General features: G+C 40.2%; 1 non-coding gene and 1 pseudogene across 1 annotated transcript; both read left to right on the forward strand.

Annotated features, from left to right (window-relative positions):
- The first annotated feature begins 5,703 nt into the window (after positions 1 to 5,703).
- On the forward strand, positions 5,704 to 6,633 carry LOC101145869 (olfactory receptor 4D10-like; annotated as a pseudogene).
- Positions 6,634 to 13,015: 6,382 nt separating this feature from the next.
- LOC115936342 (U6 spliceosomal RNA) lies at positions 13,016 to 13,118 on the forward strand. Its single transcript, XR_004071838.1, has one exon. It is a non-coding gene; the product is annotated as a U6 spliceosomal RNA (small nuclear RNA).
- The last annotated feature ends 3,392 nt before the right edge of the window (positions 13,119 to 16,510 follow it).

The raw sequence follows: 16,510 nt of genomic DNA on the forward strand, positions 1-16,510 counted from the left end.
CTCCTGAACAGGAAACAACAAAAATTACCTCTTTTTTTTTTTTTTTTCTTGAGATGAAGGCTTGCTGTGTCACCCAGACTGGAGTACAGTGGCACGATCTTGGCTCACTGCAACCTCTGCCTCCTGGGTTCAAACGATTCTCCTGTCTAAGCATCTGGGACCACAGGCACATGCCACCACGCATGGCTAATTTTTGTATTTTTAGTAGAGACAGAGTTTCACGATGCTGCCCAGGCTGGTCTCGATCTCCTGGCCCCAAGTGATCCACCCACTTCGGCGTCACAAAGTAGGGGGATTACAGGCCTGAGCCACCACTCCTGGCCAAAAATTACCCATTTCAACATACATGACCTGTTTCATGTTCTTATCTTTGTAGATAAACTTGCTTTCAAAAAAAAAAAAAAGTTGAAAAGCAGGAAAATCCAAACTCATCATCATTGTGGAAATAGTGAATGTGAGTTCTATATATCAAACCATTCAATAAACAAGTTATTCTAAATTAACACTGTTAATTGTTGGATAGTTTTACTAAGTTATACTGATCTAGCTATCTCCAAACTGAAATATCCCATATGAGAAAATATGCATCCACCAAACATTGTCTAAGTTGTGATTCTATTTATGTGGATGCTTATAGCAATGTCATGGAGCTACGATCATTCTGTGTATAATTAGAAACTGGACTGGTAGCAAATTATTTGAGGTCCAGTTCTCCTAGATTTTTGGCAATCTAGTTGAAACCCAGGTAGATGGTGTCCTCTGAGCATTGCAAGCTGTGAAAATTGGACTCAAAGTCTTGCTGGCATAGCACTCGGCATGTTTTAACAAAGCTTTTAGTGAACTGTGGTCAAGGGGATAGATTTCTTCTATTGCCTCTAAAGAACTTGGACACCAACCAAAATGTGCCTGTATGTGTCTGTGTGTACATGTGCATGCTTTGGTAACATTTTAATAACTCCCACTGAAACTCCATTACCAACGGCAAAATCAGCCACTTAATTTCCACTCTCTTGTCCAATAACATTCTCTTTGCGATTCTTAAATTAAGCATGAGCCTCAGGGATTTGGGCATAAGACAGGGACACAATGGAAGAATTTTAAAGATGTGATACCTTGAGTCTGCCCTTTCTCTCCTGAAAGTGGAGCAGACACCAAGATATCTGGTATTCCAAAGGGCTCTACCTTTAGACAAAATCTTCAAGAATTAATGTCAACAATCTTCTGTCATGCACTGTATCTAATAGCATCCAATTTTTTTTTTTTTGGAGTTTCAGGATCAGAGGAAGAAACTAAAGCCATCAACCTGCTAGCTAAGGTTAAGGTTATGTATACTGAAATTGAAATGTTGTTACTAATTACATATAAATAATTTGACTTTTTTCAGGTATATTATCTTTTCAGATATATTAAATGCTTCAGAGTCAAGGTGATCATCTCACTGACAGAAACAAGAAAGGTGGGTGTTAAATATTGGGGAGACTCATGTTAAGAGCGATACAGAGGCCAGGTGTGGTGGCTCACGCCTGTAATCCCAGCCCTTTGGGATGCTGAAGCAGGCAGATTACCTGAGGTCAGGAGTTCACTAGCCTGGCCAACATGGTGAAACCCTGTCTCTACAAAAATACAGAAATTAGCTGAGCATGATGGCCGGTGCCTGTAATCCCAGCTACTTAGGAGGCTGAGGCAGGAGAATCACTTGAACCCTGGAAGTGGATGTTGCAGTGATCTGAGATCGCACCACTGCACTCCAGCCTGGATGACAGAGTGAGACTCCGTCTCAAAAAAAAGAGAGAGATACAGAAATGTAGTCTATTCGGTGTGAGAGAAAGCATCGTGCATTTGCTGTGACCCTTTGAGTTGCTTATTGGTAAGGTCTCTTTCTGTCAAATGTTTATCTTCACAACTTTTTTCAAACAATCTTTCTAGAAAAATTTAGAGCCCATGTAGAATATTGGGGAAAAGGCACTATTTCTTTTATCCTATTTCCATCTTTTGTATTTTATACATCTGTTCCTTCAGCCAAACATAGATTCTGGAAATATTTCATATGAAGTACAGGAATAGCATCAATGCTTACCCAATAGATGGTGGTGAGAATTAAATTAATCAAATTTTATGCTGCTTCACACATAGGAATCACTCAGAAAAGTAAAAGCTTTTGTTTTTACTGGAAATCATCATATCTTCTATCATACTTCCAATCTCACCCAAATCTATCTTGTTAAACACTGACAATGTGGTCCAATTTATCCATATGCATTTGAAGATTGCAATAAATATTCACTAGGTGGAGCAAGTAATAATAATTTAAAATGTTTCCTTCAAATGATCAATGACAGCTTATAAACATTGGCATTATTCTAAAGATGACAATGTCTCTCACTGCTGCGTGGTCCCAACACCCTCTTACTTTGATCCAAAAAGGGAAAGAGCAGAAGAAAGTCTAATGAGACAGTGTAGGCTGCCTCTCAGAAGGGGTCACTGTCTTTTTCTCTCCTCCACACTGGAGCGAGAACCACAGCCTTCCATCACCACTTTCCAGAACACCCTCCTCCACATGATACTAGAAATTCATGGATCAAAGTTGAGAGTAAAGAAGTTGAAGGACATTGCCCCCACCCACCATGGAGGAACATTTTAGGCTTTACTATCCTGAATATGAGAACAAGGAGGTCAGTAGACAGTTCAATCATTCACTAACCAACCAGTACCTAACAAACACTGAATGTAATGATAAGCTCTTGGCGGGGCGCAGTGGCTCACGCCTATTACCCCAGCACTTTGGGAGGCTGCCACGGGTCATGAGGTCAGGAATTCGAGATCAGCCTGGCCAACATGGTGAAACCCTGTCACTACTAAAAAATACAAAAATTAGCCAGGCGTGGTGGCATGCATCTGTAATCCCAGCTACTGGGGAGGCTGAAGCAGGAGAATAGCTTGAACCCAGGAGGCAGAGGTTGCAGTGAGCCAAGATCATGCCACTGCACTCCAGCCTGGGCAAGACAGCAAGACTCCATCTCAAATAATAATAATAATAATAAGCTCTTTATTAGTAGAGTAAGAAATTTTTGGTACTAATAAAAACCTCCTTTCATTCCACACTCTCCCACTCTGTGCCAACCACACTGCATTTTCCAATATTCTTCTGTATAAGTACGTCATCTTCACTACTGACTGACTTTTTACAGGCTGTTTCCTTTGCATGATGTATCCTGCTTCCATTTCTTGGAAATTGATCGTGACTGAGGGGAAAACCTCACCTCCTCTAGAAAACCTTCCTGCACTATTCCCAGCTAGAGCTCTGCTGTGCTCCCACAGCACTATATTGGTACCAGCATCATCTCTCATGTGTGATTATAAACTTATATTTTTGTATTTTCCATTAGAGTGAAAAATGCTCCTGAGTAAGAACCTTGCTGTGGTCATGTGTATATGCAGAATTCCAACCACCCCATGAAGATCACAAAATGTGTGTTGAAGGAATAAAGGGCTCATTGGCTAAATAAATGCCTTCTCACTTGCCCTGATAAATGCAGTCTCAGGAATGTAATCGAGTCCAACTTTAGAGAGTCAGGTTCCATTTTAATGGCATCAATTCTTGCTGCACAAACTTACTGAGATTGTTACAGAAGGGGTGGGAGATTGGTTGGGTTAAACTCATGCTAACTTCAAACTTATCTTGGAATTTTATTTTTTTTTATAGATATCTCGTCTGGGACAGTTTTTCTGCCACCTTTACCCTAATGCAAAGACATAATTCTGGTCAACTGAATGCTTAAACAAAGATTGTATGTTGTAGCAGATGGAATGTTGGCTTTGGAGCTAAAAGAATCACATTGGAAGTTCAGCTCCATCACTTACCACGGTTGTGAGTTTGGGCAAATGAACTCACCTTTCTGAGCACCATTTCTTTATTGTAGGGAAGAAATAAAAAACTCTTCTTCATAAGAATAAATAAGACAACCTTTCACAGGACATTTTAACTCTTGGGGTATGAAGACTAGAGGGGGATCATGACTCTCCAACTGGTTTTCTCCCAACCACCTACAAATGGACCTACTGATGGTGGAGACAGGAAAGGAGGAAGAACGGGACAGGAGAAAAAAGTAGATTACCAGTTGGTTCCCGCCTTTTGACAGAGCCTGAAATTGGGGATCAACAATAAGACCCCAGGGTCAGTCTTGTAACCTCTTAAATGAATCTCCTCCTTAGCTCAGATCCCTCCTCCTCCCTGCTGGTTCAAACTGATAATGTCCACACTGAATCCATTTGATACAGTCCAGAGATGAGGAGTCAGAGCCCCAGTCATTCAGCTAGTTGATGGCAGAATAAGAACTAGATGGAACCAATGCTCCAATCTCCCAAATCCAGAGCTCTCTTCACTACATCTCACTGCCTCTCTCAGCAGGAAAATTCTTCCTTTTGGGAAAAAACTAATCACCTTTCAGATTTCCAAAATCACTGAAGGTTCTTATCAAAATGTGTTCCTGCACAGGGTAGAAAACTAACTGATAATAATAACAGTATTAATAATACAGCAGCAGCTAAAACAAAAATAAGAACCGGCTGATGGTCCTTTCACTTCTTACATCTAGAAAAATCAGAACCTTTTGACCTCCACAGCAGCATAAGTAACAAGATGAGATGAAAATATTTTCTTAAAATAAACAGAAAACAAAATTATTACAATAGCATACTTTAGTGCTATTCACTCTCAAAAGGACAAATACTGCATGATTCCACTTCTAAAATAGTCAAATTCATTGAAACTGAAAGTAGAATGGTAATTGCCAGGGGCTGATGGGAGAGGGAAGAGGGGAGTTGTTGGTCAATGGGCACAAAGTTTCAGTTATACATATACAAGATGTGTAAGTCCTAGGGAATTGCTGTACAACATTGTACCTATAGAAAACAGTCCTCTACTGGTACACTTAAAAATTTGTTAAAAGAATAGATGTCGTGTTAACTGTTTTTACCACAATCAAAAACATTAATTATATTCTTTGAGATTTGTTTTTACAGGTTGTTTCAAATCTGTTTCCTAATAGCAAATTTAACACGCTTTCAAATAAATATTAAGCAAAAAATCTGATTAGTGTAAAGTAGTGACAAGGACAAGTTGACTAAATGAAATCATAGGCTGCAATTTTAAGAAATCTGATAGAATACAACCAAGAGCTAGGAAATTGATCCGTGACACAGCAACATTGCAATAAGAAATAGAACAGCAAGATAAGACTCTCTTGAAGTCAACAGAATATTAGCTAATATGACTATTAAGCGTGTAGACTATAAGTTTCCTAATTGCTGGAACTACGTCTAACTTATCTTTGTACTTAACACTTCACAGTTCCTGGCAACCAATAAGTTTGCATGGATATAAAAATAAATAATAAATATAATAAAAATAATCAATTATATTAAATATACTATGTAAATGTCACTATTAAACATGATACATTTATTCTTTCCCAAAATAGTTTCATAGGAAAATAATTATTGAATGACTTTGCATGTGATAATTTGATCACCAAACTGATTGCTATCTTAAAAATGTGGACAACGCAGCAAATAGTGAACACTGCAATCACGAGGGAAGTTTCTGAATTGCATTCTAGTGTGCTTGGGAGGACAATAAAATAAACATCCCTGTGCTGTTGTATGACATAGCTTGAAACAAAAGAGAATAAAGAGGATGATTCAATGGAGATGAAAAACTGTACCAGGGTAAAAGAATTTATTTTCCTTGGCCTAACCCAGAATGGGGACACAAGCTTGGTCCTATTTCTTTTCCTACTCTTGGTGTACATGACGACTCTGCTGGGAAACCTCCTCATCACGGTCACTGTCACCTGTGAATCTCGCCTTCACATGCCCATGTATTTTTTGCTCCGTAATTTATCTATTGCCGATATCTGCTTCTACTCCATCACAGAGCCCAAGGTTCTGGTGGACCTTCTGTCTGAGAGAAAGACCATCTCCTTCAATGGTTGCTTCACTCAGATGTTTCTCTTCCACCTTATTGGAGGGGTGGATGCATTTTCTCTATCAGTGATGGCATTGGATCAATATGTGGCCATTTCCAAGTCCCTGCACTATGCGACCATCATGAGTAGAGACCATTGCATTGGGCTCACAGTGGCTGCCTGGTTGGGGGGCTTTGTCCACTCCATTGTGCAGATTTCCCTGTTGCTCCCACTCCCTTTCTGTGGACCCAATGTTCTCGACACTTTCTACTGTGATGTCCCCCAGGTTCTCAAACTCGCCCATACAGACATTTTCATACTTGAACTACTAATGATTTCCAACAATGGACTGCTCACCACACTGTGGTTTTTCCTGCTCCTGGTGTCCTACGTGGTCATATTATCATTACTCAGTCTCAGGCAGGAGAGGGCAGGAGGAAAGCCATCTCCACCTGCACCTCCCACATCACTGTGGTGACCCTGCATTTTGTGCCCTGCATCTATGTCTATGCCCGGCCCTTCACTGCCCTCCCCACGGATAAGGCCATCTCTGTCAGCTTCACTGTCATCTCCCCTCTGCTCAACCCCTTGATCTACACTCTGAGAAACCATGAGATGAAGTCAGCCATGAAGAGACTGAAGACTCTGACCTTCTGATAGGAAATAGACCAGTGCTTCCCTCCTTCTCACCACTTTTGAAAATGCTTGCCCAGCAAATACTTTCTACTCACTAATTGATTTCTAATTATTTTTTAGTCTACTAATAAGAAGCACATGACTTTCAAACATTCTGATTAGCAGGTCATAATAATGTAAAAAAGATGGGTTCTGTGTCACAGGAGAAAGTACAGAGATAAAACTGTTAGCAGGAGAGGTGTATATTGTTTTTGCAATACAGCCTTGGAAAAACTAAAGGAAATGAAATCAAAATACACTCAGACATTTCCATTACAATCATTTACTGCTGCCAGGAAGGGAGCTGAGACACATATTAGAAATATGATGCAGCTTGGGCATTAGGATTCCATAAGATCTTTCATGGAGTCATCATATCCTAATTAAAGAAACCACATCCAAGTTAAGTTCCTCCTCCAATCCTATAATATGAACCAAATAAATATCACCTTTAGATTTTTTAATCTAAAGCCCACCTACCGATAGCTGAGAGCAGGTGCTTGAATCAGCACAACTTGAGTTAGAACATAACCTCACATATTGTGACCTCTGTGACCTTGAACATAGTTCTAACCTGATCTTCCTCTGAACCCCAGGTCTGCTGGCCCCCCCTCCAGGACATTCCGTCAGTAGCCTGTGCTTGGCTGTAGCACAACCCTTGGGACCCTGTTTCAATTCCCTGTTCTCTTTCTCCCAATCTCTCCCAGTAGGATTATGCTCTATTTATTGTCATATCCCCAACACCTGGCACAAGCATAATATAATAAACACTACTGAAAATTACTGAATTAAAACATTCAGTGAAAGACTACTGCCTCTCACTCATTTCTGCTACTCAAATCATTGGAAAGTATTGTTAAGAAAATAATTTAAAATGCTCACCATCACCGGCCAAAAGAGAAATGCAAATCAAAACCACAATGAGATACCATCTTACACCAGTTAGAATGGCAATCATTAAAAAGTCGGGAAACAACAGGTGCTGGAGAGGATGTGGAGAAATAGGAACACTTTTACACTGTTGGTGGGACTGTAAACTAGTTCAACCATTGTGGAAGACAGTGTGGTGATTCCTCAGGGATCTAGAACTAGAAATACCATTTGACCCAGCCATCCCATTACTGGGTATATACCCAAAGGATTATAAATCATGCTGCTATAAAGACACATGCACATGTATGTTTATTGCAGCACTATTCACAATAGCAAAGACTTGGAACCAACCCAAATGTCCAACAATGATAGACTGGATTAAGAAAATGTGGCACATATACACCATGGAATACTATGCAGCCATAAAAAATGATGAGTTCATGTCCTTTGCAGGGACATGGATGAAATTGGAAATCATCATTCTCAGTAAACTATCGCAAGGACAAAAAACCAAACACTGCATGTTCTCACTCATAGGTGGGAATTGAAAAATGAGAACACATGGACACAGGAAGGGGAACATCACACTCTGGGGACTGTTATGGGGTGGGTGAAGGGGGGAGGGATGGCATTAGGAGATATACTTAATGCTAAATGACGAGTTAATGGGTGCAGCGCACCAGCATGGCACATGTATACATATGTAACTAACCTGCACATTGTGCACATGTACCCTAAAACTTAAAGTATAATAATAAAAAAAGCATTTAAAAAAAGAAAATAATTCATTTTTTACTCTCTGAAGACATGACTTCCTAAAAATGACTGAAATCTTTGAAGCTGCTTCGGACTGTGCATACTTATTCAAAAAGCTGGAATAGAATGGAAAACATTATTCGATATACCAAGTTGGTTTTTATTTGTTAACTTAATGTGCTATTACAGCTGCTGGGAGTTATTCTTTTGTTTTTTGTTTTGCCCATTTCTGGAGGTAGATCCTAGATATCTTAAAATTGTTGAAACTAGCAAAATGTGTATGTCGGTATACAAATCTCAGTCCGCAAATCAGATATGCAAAGGCCCTGAGATGCGGATGTATCCACAAGGTCCAAGAAATAGCAAGGAGGCCCTTGAGACTAAGTGAGAAGAAGCAGGTAAGAGAGAGGAAGTGCCTGTAGTTGAGTTCAGAGTGATGGTAGTGTCATGGGGCCAGGTCATCGCAACTTTGTGGTCCCCTGCACAGCTTTTAGCTTTCACACTGAGTAAGATGTGACACATCTGGAGGTCTTCGAGGAGCAGAAGAGGGGTAAGGACAAAAACCGTGGAGCAATTCAGAGCCTACTACAATAACCCCATGAGAGAAAGAATGAAGACATGACTTAGAATGGTAATGGTGGTCGTGGTGAGAAGTTTGAAAAACTTTGATGGTCAAGTTGGCATGATTTGCAGATGAACCCAACACGGGTTTCCTGACTGCTACATATCCCATGAGAACTCCATCATCCAATTTCATCATCAGGCCATTGAAAGTTCCTTCATTCTCACCTACATGATCCCTTCAGAACCAATATCTCCTTCCAGTACTTATGTGTCACACTTCAGACTCATCCTGCATGCACGGGATTGCAAGAATAGAAACTTATTTCCCAGCATAAGCCAAAGGTTAACCTCTTTTAGTCACATTGTAGGAGTCAGTATAGCTGTGGAATCTTCTTAGGGACTCACGCTTCCCAGAAAGCATCCAGGTAGTCAAAGCTAGGAAAATAAATTAAAATAAAATTAACTTTTTATATTCATGAATAAATGCTGTACCTGGAAATAATCAATAATATGAAAAGTCAGGTTTTTGTTTATTTTCTTTGATTAGTACCATTTATTGTGTTATTTATTTATATTTTCAAATCACTTAATAATTTTTTTTAACAGAGGCACCAGTTTTTCTTGGAGAAATGACTGATTTTAGGACTGGGGCAGGGAATATACAATATAAGCCTGGAGCATCTTTTAGCACCAAAAAACAAGGAAATGTTTAAAAAGCAAAACAGTGGAGGTTTGTCAAAGGGGCACAGGAGCCAACTGAAAGAGTTTCCCATGGCCAAAGTTGGAACAACAAAATACATAATGTAGTCATGGATTATAACCCAAAGTATAAAATAAATATCCATGAACCCAATCATAAATAAATGATTAAATAAATCAATAAATGGAGGATAATAGACAAGTCTTGCATGCAGGAGAATTCCAAATAATGTATGTAGATTCTCCACCCTCAAGGACGTGGAGCATGACTCCCAATTTTTTTTAAATTGAGACATGGTCTCACTCTGTTGCCCAGGCTGGAGGGCGGTGGTGCATCTTGGCTTACTGCAGCCTCAACCTCCTAGGCTCAGGCGATCCTCCCACCTCAGCCCCACAAGTAGCTGGGACTATAGGCAGGTGCCACCATGCCTGGCTAATTGTTGTATTTTTAGTAGAGACGGTTTCACCCTGTTTCCCAGACTGGTTTCAAACTCCTGAGCTCAAGCAATACTCCTGCCTTGGCCTCCCAAATTGCTGGAATTGCAGGCACAGGCCACCACACCCAGCCCCAACTCTCTAAGTGTGAGTTATAAATAGTTATCTCCTCTCTCCAAAGAGTACAGTTTTTTTTAAATCCTGGAGAAACCTGACAAAGACTACCTCAGCCGGGTGTTCAAAGTTAACATCATCAGTGATCAATCATGTTAGTGGCATGTACCCTAATATGGTTTGACTATGCCCTCACCCAAATCTCATCTTGAATTGTAGTTCCCATAATTCCCATGTGTTGTGGGAGGGATTTGGTGGGAGATAATTGAATCATGGGGGTGGTTTCCCCCATACTGTTCTCATGGTAGTGAATAAGTCTCACGAGATCTGATGGTTTTATAAGGGGTTTCTCCTTTTTCTTGGTTCTCATTCTCTCTTCCCTGCCGCCATGTAAGACATGACTTGCTCCTCCTTGCCTTCCGCCATGACTGTGACGTTTCCCCAGCCATGTGGAACTGTGAGTCAATTAAACCTCCTTCCTTTATAAGTACCTGGTCTCTGGTATGTCTTCATCAGCAGTGCAAAAACACACTAATACATACCGTTTGATATGATGTGATGAGAGTGGCATTTGGCCTCTGTGTTCTTTCTCCCAGACATCTGCAACCCCTGTCGAACCATGAGAAAATCATCAGGACCAGCCAAACTGAAGAACATCATATAACAGCAGTCCCCAACCTTTTTGGCATCATGGGCTGGTTTCACAGAGGATAATTTTTCCACAAATGAAAGTGGTGGGGATGGTGTTGGGATGATTCATGTGCGTTACATATATCCTGCACTTTATTATTATTACATGTAATATACGATGAAATAATTATACAACTTACCATAATGTAGAATCAGTGGTAGCCCAGGGCTTGTTTTCCTGCAACAAGATGGTCCCATCTGGGAATGATGGGAGACAGTGACAGATCATCAGGCATTAGAGTCTTATAAGGAGCAACCAACCTAGATCCCTTGCATGCAGAGTTCACAGTACTGTTCCCATTCCTATAACAATCTAATGTCCCCACTGATCTGACAGGAGGTGGAGCTCAGGCAGTAATACCAGCGGTGAGGAGCAGCTGTAAATACAGATGAAGCTTCTGTCACTTGCTCACCCCCTACTCACCTCCTGCTGTGTGGCCTGGTTTCTAACAGGCCAAGAGCTGGTAACAGTTCATGGCCTGGTGGTTGGGGACCCCTGTTCTATACAATACTTGACAATGACTCTTCAGTACTGTCAAGGTCATCAAAAACAAGGGAAACAATGGAAGGAATTATGGCCAATATTCCATTTTTAGAAGCTTAAAGCTGTAGATCTTAAAGATGGTCAAACAATGAAGCTAGCTATTGAGTAGAATCACATTTCTCACTGTGTGGCCATCTTGGTGTCTCGTTTCATTTGACTTTATTTTTCTTAGTATAGACAGCCAACCATGCTACTCTGTCCTGTGCCTGCTTCAGCCTCTTCCCAGACTGGGGATTCCGAGTCAGTAAAGTAAGTGTTGAGATCTGGAGAAGGGATGAGCCTTCCCCAAAGCTTGCATGCCCCTGTACTGTTTGTTACTAAAGATTCCATTTCCAGTTCTCTTTGTGTAAGTTGTTAGACTTGGAAATAGAATAGGATGGAAGACCGGGCAGTGAGTCCAGTGCCCTCGTCAGCTCCAAGTTTCTCTGCACCATGGGCACTCGTGGAAGGGTGCTCTCTGATCACCAAGAACAGCACTTTTTGGACTTTCTCAGGAATACAGCTTGACTTGTTTCCACACAACCTTTCTTCCTTTTGAAGCTAGAAGATAAGGGGATTCATTCTTTCAGTTGCCTCTGAAAAATTTTAGGCTCCAGACAAAATGTGTGTTCCTAAGCATATGTGTCTGAGTGACTTCTTAATTACTCCCACTGAAACAACCTCACCATCAGCAGAATTTTTCCACAACTGCATCCAACTGTAATCCCTCTGATAATTCTCACACTAGTTCTGGGATTAAGGAACTGGTAAATATGATGGGACACTGTGAATCAGTGTGGAAGAGCCAAGAAAATATCATTCCCTAAGTCCTTTCCACATTAAGATAGAAGAGATGCCATTGAAATAACCGGCCTTCAGAGGGCTGTTGAGCAGAATTTTCTGAAGTTGGATGATTCCTGAGATTCATGTGAACATTATTTAAGATGTTGGAATTCTTGGAAGAAGTTTGCAGATTTTAGGTAAAAAAATAAAAGTCTGCATGTGTGTGTGTGCCTGGGGTGTCTGGGTGTTTATGCATAGAGTGAGAAATAAGAAAAAGAAAAATTGAAATCTAGATGTAATCATTAAGATTCACAAATACACTATGACTACAAATAATGTAATGTGTATACAAGATGCTGCATTCTGGGAGAACCTTCCTTTAGTAACAGACAGCATAAGCTAGAAATAGTAACAAAGAGTACGTTGTGGAATGAGAGAAAGAGTTGAGGTCAATTTGGAATTGGGGAAAAGGCAGCTTTTGCTTTCTGCGACCTCTTGAATAGTACAGAGAAGAGATTTTTCTCAGTCTTCTTTTCTCTAGACGGATCTTCTCAGGCTGAAATCAACAGAGGTGATTCTTACCCTGAACTTAAACCTGCAGTAACAAACGCTCACAAAAGTTGACAGACTCAGACAATAAACACCTGTCTACCCTTCTTTAGATCTAACACAAAAATAAGAAGTTTATAGTGTAGGGGACAGGGGAAAACTTCCCCTTCATCCTCTGAAAGTTCACTGAAAATCAGCTGACAAAAGGCAGACAATTAGGAGAAAAGGAATACAAATTTACTTGATCATAGTTTTACGTGACATGGGAGCCCTCAGAATGAAGACCCAAAGATACAAGGAAAATGTTCATTTTTTATGCTTAGGTTCAACAAGGTGTGGACAGCCATGTAGAAATATGATTGGACAAAAAAGGTGTGATAGCTTGCTTTAGCAGCACATACTAAAATTGGAACAATGCAACAATGTAGAGGAGATTAGCATGGCCCCTTTACCAGGATGGCACGCAATTTAGTGAAGTGCTCCATAAAAATAAAAATTTAAAATTTAAAAAAATGGTATCATCTAATGCTAATGGACAGTAGTGAAACCCAGCAAGTCCTGTCTGTTTAGATCCTATTTGGCCTCTCTGTGCAGCAATTCCTTGCTCCTGGGTATGAGGCAGTGCTCGCTCTCTCTCTCTCTCTCTCTCTTTCTCTCTCTCTGTCTTTCTGGAATGGGGTTCTTATGACCTACAGTCAAACAAAGTAGACCTGAGAATTTATTTATGACCCACTCTTACACAGAAAGGTCGAGTCACGGGGAAGTTAGAAAAATATGTTTAGGTTTTATAGCTGGCTTTGGAGAAAAGGGATTCTGGTTTCCATGACCAGCCTTAGGGAAGAGATATTGTAGTTTCTACAGCTAACCTTGGGGAAGAATGAAGGACCAGCCACCTGACACAGGAAGGCAGGAGGAGGTCAGAGAAAAACTTTTACTTCTGAGGCTACTTCTGAGGCCTTCATTATAGGGTATTGTTTTCTGAAACCTTATGATAGCAATGATTTTCTTTTCTCTGTCTTTCCATGCTGTCATGTTTGTACCCTTTCTTTCCAGTTAAACTTCCCACTCATTAGCAACTTTCATATATTTAAATAGTCCCATAAGGCCAGAATGTCCTTTCTCCCCATTCCTATATGTCCCAAATGTAAACACCACTTCCTCCATACAGCTTCACTGAGCCTCTTATTTGGAAATCACCCTCTTTTCACACTCAGCTCTTCATCTGTCCTTAGATGGTCCCCATCACTCCCATGTAACTATTAGATTTCAATGCTTTTCCCACTGTATTTAGATTATATTCCTTTCTCTCAAATAACCTAGAACTCTTCCCATACTCCATCAATATTTGCTAAATAATTGGATAGATTAAAAGTAGCAGAGGGTGGAGCAGAAGCTAGGGGATGTTGTCTTTAAATTACCAAAGGCAGTTTGTGAACATGAGACCTATTTCTTTCGGACCAATAGTCCTGGCCTGGGGTCTGGGATATGGTTTACCTTCCATCCATGTGTGTATAAACAATGTGCTGTTTACATGGGGGTCCCTTTGAAGAGTTTAATAACTAAATTGGTTTTCTTCACATCTCTAGTAACCATACTGAGTTGGTGTTCCTAGTGACCATTTCCTCTCTCTTTAAGCTAATCAGGATTGATAGCTACCATTTAGTTCAATACACTCCATTTACTGATGAGGCTTCACTGTTAGGGTTACCCAGCATAGCACTAATCATGACAGACAACCAGCCCATATGCTGAGAAGTTTACACAAGTTAATTCTCCAACCCTCATAACTTCCCTGTGAGGTGAGTATTATTATTATCCCCATCCTACAGATGAAAAAATAGAGGCTCGATGAGGTTATGCACTTGCCCAAATCACACAGTGGCAAAGCCAGGACTTGAACCCAGATGAGTCTTGATCCCAGAGCCCTTGCACTGAACAATTTCTCTGGTCTGCTAATAAGATGTCAGAGAAGAAGCCAAACCAAGCAAGTGCCCTTTTTACTGTCATACACTATCACGACTCTCTGGGTCACTGGAAGGCAAATATCTCCTAATTCCTTCAAAACAGCAAATGTTCTGATGAAGTGGTTGAGGACACACGTGTGGGAAACATGCAGCTCCTCTAAAAGAATGTCCATAAATATACTGGAAATATATTTATTGAAGAAGCTTTGTGTGGGAATTATTAACCTGGAGTTGTCTTTAAGGTAGCACACATATAATTACGCTTATTACAGATTAGGCAACGCTCTAAGTACTGATGCTCTACATAGATTAACTTATTTAACCCTCACAAAAGTCTTATGAAGGAGATGCTATTGTCTCCAAATTACTGATATAGAGAATGAGGTCAAGGAATGAAGCAATTTGCTCACGTTAGCACAACCAGTAAGTACTCAGCTGGGATTTGAACAGGCTGTGTAGTGCCAGAGTCTAGCAGGCATCTACCTCGAAGGTAGAATACTTCTTGGCAGCTTGTTTTCGGATTTACCCATTAAATAGATTTTGGACAAAATTGCCTAGAGAGGAAAGAAAACTTGAAGACAAAGTGAGCTAAGTGAGAAGAAATACCTTCATTTAAATTGGAGAACACACCCAAAGAATGGGAAGAAAGGGACTTTTGTCCTTCATTTGCTTCTAATTATGGAAAGAAAAAGGAGATAAACTAGGAAGAAAGAAAACAAGGCCCATTTCAAAGATTTACCAAAAAAAAAAAGAAAGAAAGAAAGAAATTCAAAAGCAACACAGTTATAAGGTAAGTGTATGTGTAACAGTTTTTTAACAAATTGCCAGCCAGGCGCGGTGGTTCATGCCTGTAATCCCAGCACTTTGGGAGGTCAAGGCGGGTGGATGACCTGAGGTCAGGAGTTCGAGACCAGCCTGGCCAACATGGTGAAACCCTGCCTCTACTAAAAATACAAAAATTAGCTGGGCATGGTGGGGGGAGCCTGTAATCCCAGCTACTAGGGAGGCTGAGGTGGGAGAATCGCTTGAACCTGGGAGGCAGAGGTTACTGTTAGCCAAGATTGTGCCACTGCACTCCAGCCTGGGTGACAGAGCAAGACTCCATCAAAACAAAAAAAAAAAAAAAAACAACTGCCAAACTATTTTCAAAAGTGATTGTACCATTTTACATTCCCACCAGAGTTCCATTCGTCTACATCTTTGTCCACTCTTGATATAGCAATCTTTTTCATTCTAGTGACTCTGATGTATACTATTTTTAAATTACACTGTGGCTTCAATTTATATTTTCTCAGTGATAAATGATGTTGAGCCTTTTCATGTGCTTATTTGCTATCTCTGTGTCTTCTTGCTGAAGTGTCTGTTCAAATAATTTGTCCTTTTTTCTCTTCTTTTTTTTTAACTTCTTTTAGTGACTTCATTTTGTTAAAATAATTTGTCCTTGTTGCTTAATTGGGTTGTTTGTTCTCATACTATTGAATGTTAAGAGTTACAGCCATTCCACTCTTAGCTACTTACCCAAGAGAACTGAAAACATATGTCCACACAAAGACCCAAACGTGAATGTTCATAGCAGCTTTATGGGTAATATTCGAAAGCCACAAATAACCCAAATGTTCACCTACAAGTGAGTAGATAAGCAAACTGTGGTATATTCACACAATAGAAAGGAACGAAATAGCAGTACATACAAAACAATGGATGAATTTCATGGTTGAAAGAAGGCAGACGAGAAGAAAATACACATAGTAGAATTTCACTTACAGAATATTGTAGAAAATACAAACTAATGTATAATGACAGAAAGCAGATGAGTGGTTGCCTGAAGAAGGAAGGGTAAAGGGGACAGGCTACAAAGGGGCACAAGGACATTTTCTGGGTGATAGATATGTTCAATCTCTTAACTACAGAGATGGTGT

This window comes from Gorilla gorilla, chromosome 9, assembly GCF_029281585.2.
Source record: "Gorilla gorilla gorilla isolate KB3781 chromosome 9, NHGRI_mGorGor1-v2.1_pri, whole genome shotgun sequence".
Lineage (NCBI taxonomy): Eukaryota > Metazoa > Chordata > Mammalia > Primates > Hominidae > Gorilla > Gorilla gorilla.